The sequence below is a fragment of the Esox lucius genome, chromosome 7 (genome assembly GCF_011004845.1).
Source record: "Esox lucius isolate fEsoLuc1 chromosome 7, fEsoLuc1.pri, whole genome shotgun sequence".
NCBI lineage: Eukaryota > Metazoa > Chordata > Actinopteri > Esociformes > Esocidae > Esox > Esox lucius.
In genome coordinates, this window is record NC_047575.1 from 15,153,656 (window position 1) to 15,160,024 (window position 6,369).

Consider the following 6,369-nt stretch of genomic DNA (forward strand, 5'->3'; position numbering starts at 1 on the left):
AATAACGTAATGTTCTGCTGGTAGACACTGACACCGTGTGGAGAATAACATAACCGACTTTAAAGGGCATATGCACGGAAGCTTGTACGTCGCCATAGACTAGAAAGGGGAGACGATGCTTCATTTTTTTGCATAACAAATCATTGTAAGTCCACATTAAATTTGAAATGAGTAGTTATAATTTAAAAACGTGTGTACTGAAAGTGTCCTGGGCGTAAAACATACATCGACAATTCACTTGAAACATTTCAGTATAACGTCGGACCCAGATAAACGAATATGCTGGCGATATACACCACGAAGTCAGTAGATGAGAAAGGGGACTTTATGTACGGAGAATGACACAATACAATCCGCCCATTGTGTTGTAAAATAAGAAACAACACGAACACAGAACAAAACATTATTTCAGAATCATGGGCAGCTCCCCTCTCCTACACTGTCGACGGAGTGTTCTGTCCAACGGCTTTTCTGCAACACACGGTGATGATAAAGCCAGGAGCGGCACTCCGAGGCCAGATAAGAAATTATTCTTCCGCGGAAAAAGAGAGCATAATTCTACAGAGAGCATAATCCCCCCCTAAACAAACAACTCAACAAGCAGCAATACATGCATGGAATGTTAATGCTGTTGTCATGCACACAGACACCGGCAAAACACAAGCACAGGAATACAGAGGAGAGAGAAATGGTGGGCGAGAGAGGGGAACGTATTGATGGAAGGAGAGGTGGAGGGAGAAAGTAGCGAGGAAGAGAGCTCTACCAGAGAAGGAGATAGAGAAGGAAAGAGCTGTGTCAGAGGGAGAGATAAATGGAGAGAACTGTGTCAGAGGGAGAGATAAATGGAGAGAACTGTGTCAGAGGGAGAGATAAATGGAGAGAACTGTGTCAGAGGGAGAGATAAATGGAGAGAACTGTGTCAGAGGGAGAGATAAATGGAGAGAACTGTGTCAGAGAAGGCACCTTTCAAATAAAACTGAGATGTAAAGTTGTAGGGCCACATAACAGATGACACAAAATGTGTATAGACACTTCACGTGGAAAACTATGAACTTGAGAAGTATACTTAGCATTTGATAGCTGCCTCTAGAGGTTCAACACTTCATCAGAGCAGTACAGTACAACTGAGCTGATACACCAAAAAAAGGGGGGCAAAGATATACAGTGTAAAACCACATGAGCAGTATACATTATATAGAAAATCTTTTACAAGAAGCTGTCTTTTAGCTAAGAAACCTTTTTTTGGAAAGACAACAAGCCGAAGAGACTGCAGTATGTGAAAGACAATGAAGCATGGAGCAACAACCTGTGTCTGGAATCTAATGGAACACAAGTCCTGATATGAAATTCGTAAGACACCAGTTTGTCAGAATAAGAATTGGCTTGTTTAAGAAACACAATATGTTTTTTATTACTTTTAATTGTATTCATGTTCCTTTGTGTTTATTTCAATGTTATATACAGTCAACTCCAGATATATTGGCACACCTCAAGAAAGTGAGCAAAAACGTTAATATAATATGGGTAATACATATTATGATTCTTATTTTCCTCAAATGTTTGGAGAGTTTCCTGACTATTCTTTTAATAAAAACCATTCCTGCAAAAAGTTGTTTTATCTTATGAAAAGTTTATTCTGTCAAAAACATATGTAGTAAAATGATTGGCACTCTTGAATGATACTATGAATAAAACCAAAGAATTTTGCATCTTTGGGGATTGTTCTTTCTTGATATTGTTGTCCATGACCATTTAATGGGGTATAAATATGAGGTAACACACAGGCAAAATCCTTTTGTCATCTATCAACATGGGTAAAAACAAAGAGCTCTCAACTCAGATGAGAAAAACAATTGTTGAACTACATAGATTGGGGAATGGCTACAAAAAAAATGGTATTCAGTTCAAATGACCAGCAAGCACAATCAGGAATAATAAAGACATTTGAAAAGCATGGAACTGTTGAAAATTTGACAGGAATGGGACACATGCAGCCAGAGGTCCAGGGTCTGTTGTTAAGGTCAGTGGAATAATGAATTCCATTCAATACCAGAACATTTCAGCACAAAATCTGGTTGCCTCTGCCAGTAGGCTGAAACTGGGCCGTGGTTGGGTCTTCCAACAAGACATTGACCAGAAGCACACCTCATAATCGACAAAGAAATGGTTGCAGCGACACAAAATCCAGGTTTTGCAATGGCCCTCTCAGTCTCCTAACTTGAACCCAATTGAAAATCTGTGGTCTCAATTGAAGAGGGCAATTCACAAGTGAAAACTGCAGAATCTCAATAAATTGGAAATATTCTGCATAGTAGAGTGGTCCAAGATCCCTCCACAAGTGTTCTCCAACCTTGTTAAACACTACAGAAAGAGTCTGAGTACTGTCATTCTCGCCAGGGGAAGCTCCACCAAATACTGACAATCGGGGTGCCAATATGAAAATAAAAGCATGAGGCTTACCCATTTGTTTAAGCTCAAAATATCACTCATTGCATTTATGGTTATTTTTATGTATTAATTTTAGCACATTTTTATGACAGGTGCCAATAATTCTGGAGTTCACTGTACAGTGCTGCTTGAAAGTATGTGAAACCCTTGTGTAATTATAGCGTTTCAGTGTTCATGACATCCTTCTTTAATCAGAACCAGTATTTTTTTATCTGACATAACAGGTTTATGGGCACCAATTCCATGTTTGCCTAAGACGAAATCATGAGTGTAGTAGAAAAACTAAATTAGAAAGCAATTAATGCAGGTGCAACAATAAGTGAATAAGTTAAATCCTAAAGTAGGTAAGTAGAATCAGGTAGGTAATAATTGGGTACCAAATGAACTAATCAAAGGAAAGAGAACTCTTTAGGAAAGAGTTTGGGTGTGGCTCTGATGAATAGAGACAAGATATCTGGTCAGTTTTGTGTTACCCCTACAGGTGAATGCAAGAGAGATCTCAGAGGACATCAGGAAATGTATAGTGAGAGCATATCAGTGGAAGGGTATACAACCATTTCAAAAATATTTGAGCTCTATCAGTCCAATATGAGGCAAATCATTTACAAATGGAGAGCAATAAACATGACAGCAAATCTGCAAAGAAGTGAATGCCTTACCAAAATATCCCCAAGAGATACAATTAAAAAAATACCGGTATATCAAGTAAATGCCACCCCAAATATAACATCTGGAGATTTGCGGACCTCCTTTGCTGCATCTCAGGTTTCTGTGCATGCTTCAACAATAAGAACACTGAATTGAAATGGTATTCATGGGACAGTTGTTAGGAAAAAGTCTCTGCTGTCAAAAAAGAACCAAACTGCTCAGCACTGCATGTCAGAGACCTGACAAACTTCATTCCATTTGCTGGGTTCTAAGAAGGACCTGCAAAAATGAGACAAAAATATGTTATAGACTTATTTATGACTATAGAAGACATTTACTAGTTATTGCTGGTAATGGAGGCACCACAAGCAAAGGAATGAGGGGGTACACATATTTTTGAACACTTTAAATTGTTTGCGTACTATATTTGACATTTATTTATTACGAATTGGGGTTTAGATAATGACTTGTAGGTGTTTGAAAAATATACACAGTACCAGCCAACAGTTTGGATATCCCTACTCATTCAATGATTTTTGCACACTCTTGGCATTCTCTCAACCAGGAGGCTACTTTGAAGGATCTACAACATGAAAGGTATTTTGATCTGCTAACTCTGTGGTTACTATATGATTCCAAATGTGTTCTCTCAGTTTTAATGTCCTCACTATTATTCTACAAACATAGGGAAGATGAAGAAATGCCCTTGATTTGTTCTTCATATATTTTACAAATAAACACTTACAGCTTGGATAAATGGTCTAATGGCCTAAGGCTTTCACATTACAACAAATAAAAAATACTAATCTCTAGTCTAATCTAGTCATCATTGTCCTGTGTACAAAATATAATATTATAATATAACTATGTATTCTTGAGTAGCTAGAATACTAAATACTAAAATACAAAAAATATATATTTAATTTTTTTCCTTTGTAGAATTATCCAACTTGGTTTAAAACTGTACTGTATACTTGACCAACCTAAAATTTGAGATATTAACTCTGTTCATGGACATTTTTAGGGTAGGGTAGATTAAGATGTGTCTGAACATATTTCATCATAATGTTCCATGTACTCTGCTCCTCAAGGTGTTAACACTCAATATCCCAGTTGCTTCTCCTGATTGAATAGGTGGAATCAAATTGTACCAGGCTTTAGCTGGTTGTATGTATGACTGGGTGTGTGTCACGTTCTGGCACAACAGGCTTGCCATGTCAGTTAGATCCAACGCTCTCACCGGCCTCCTCTCTCTCTCTCTCTCTCTCTCCCCCCTATTCTCTCCATTGCTATATTGAAATAAAGTACACATGAAGCACTCTGGACAGCTCCAATACAAGTCAAGCAGCCATGGATGAGAAAGAAGAAATTAGCTATGGTGAATAAAACAATAAAAATGCACCCAATACATTATAAAATGAGAAACAAAACAGACACAATAGGAAGTGGTATTTCAGGACCACGGACAGCTCCCCACCACGACACTGTCGTGGAGTGTCCAGACCCATGGTTGTTCTGCGTTACTTAATGGTGAATCCAAGGTGTGTCACTCAGAGGTGAAGAAACTGAACAATGTCTATTCTGTGTTTAATATGTAATACATCCATTCAGATATGTATCCTATGTATCATAGAAAACCTGTGACATAGTTTATGTACCTTATATGATGCAATTTCCATACAATTTGTTGCAGCTGTTGCATTTACACACGTCTGTATGTTTCTGTGTCCTAGTCCAAATGTAATACATTAGTGGTTTAGGCTTGGTAAACGGTTTAAGCAGACAGTACCCAGGAAGGGATGGATTAGAATGTGTCCACTGATAACATAGTGGCCTAAGTGGTGGTAAAACATCCCCCAAAAAACATTGAGGGTTATAAAATAGTTATATTCTTGCTGTTGCTCTGCCTCTCTGCCCTTGCAAATCTCAAATCTGCTATTTTTGATACTTGTAATGCAATTGTATGCTCTCTTTGCTTACTATATTCATAGGTTCCATACATTTGTTGACTCCTTGGAATCATCAGTAAAATGGGTCCAAATCCAGTCCCACCAGGGGCCAGATAAGAAGTGACTCTTCTGTGGATCCAGCACACAGTTCTACAGAGAGCATAATCCCCCCTAAACAAACAACTAAACAAGTAACAATACATGCATGGAATGTTAATACTGTTGTTACGCACACAGACACAGGCATTACACAAGCACGGGAACGCGTGCACACACACACACACACACAGGACAGAAAGAGATGGAAGGATGAAGCAAGGGATCAATGGAAGAAGAGATGGAAGGAGATGAAGAAACTGAAGGAGAGAGATGAAATGAGAAGGAGGTGGCACTGTCAACAGGATAGAGAAGGAAAGAGAAAGGAATGATTGACAAGAGAACTGTTAGAGAATTCAAATAGTGGACAACATTCACATATAACCCAGAGCTGTGAATTCATAGGGGCGCACAACAATGCCAGACATCGATTAGCAGACTCACCAGCAATACAACCAAATCAATAATCAGTGGTGATCTATGAACACAGAGCTGTATGGTACTGCAACATGTACACCACTGAACGAAGGCTTTCTCCTCCGGCATATGGAGAGGCAGACTGTGGATCCACAGCTCCCCTCTGTGGCTCAACTCTGGCAACAGTAGAGGATTAACTTGTTATAATGCACCATATAACATGACAAACAGGTTAAATCAAATACAGTTTCAAGCATAGTTTAAATTGTAACGCACTTTACAAAAAAGAAACACTCAAATTGATTGATAGAAAGAAAAAAGGCCTGGCTAAAAAGGTAGGTGTAAAAGTGATTAAAAAAACTCAGTGGTTTCTGTCTGACTTACCTCACAGGGCAGGCTGTTCCACAACAGAGAAAGGTCTACTGTCACCTTGGTTCTTCATCTGGGTTTTGTAAGCAGACCAGACGCTTGGGAGTAGAGTGCCCTCTCTGGATGGTACAGAACCCCAAGACTGCCAGATAAGAAGCAAGATCTTAAAAGCATAGAGATCCTGCACAAATCTTAAAGGTTGCACTAGGCAAGTTTGTATGCCACCTATTGGCAATGAGTTGAATATTGATTCTATAACTCCATTAGGATCTGATGCTCATTCAGGCATGGGGGTGAAGAAGGCTGGCGGCCCCTGCCCATCTGCCCTGCCATTGACAAAATGCCCTCCTGTCTGGATGTTTTTTATTAAGAATATAATTTTTTTTTAACATTAAAAATAGGCACACATGAAAAACAAAACACCCCTGTCCTTCCAAATGGT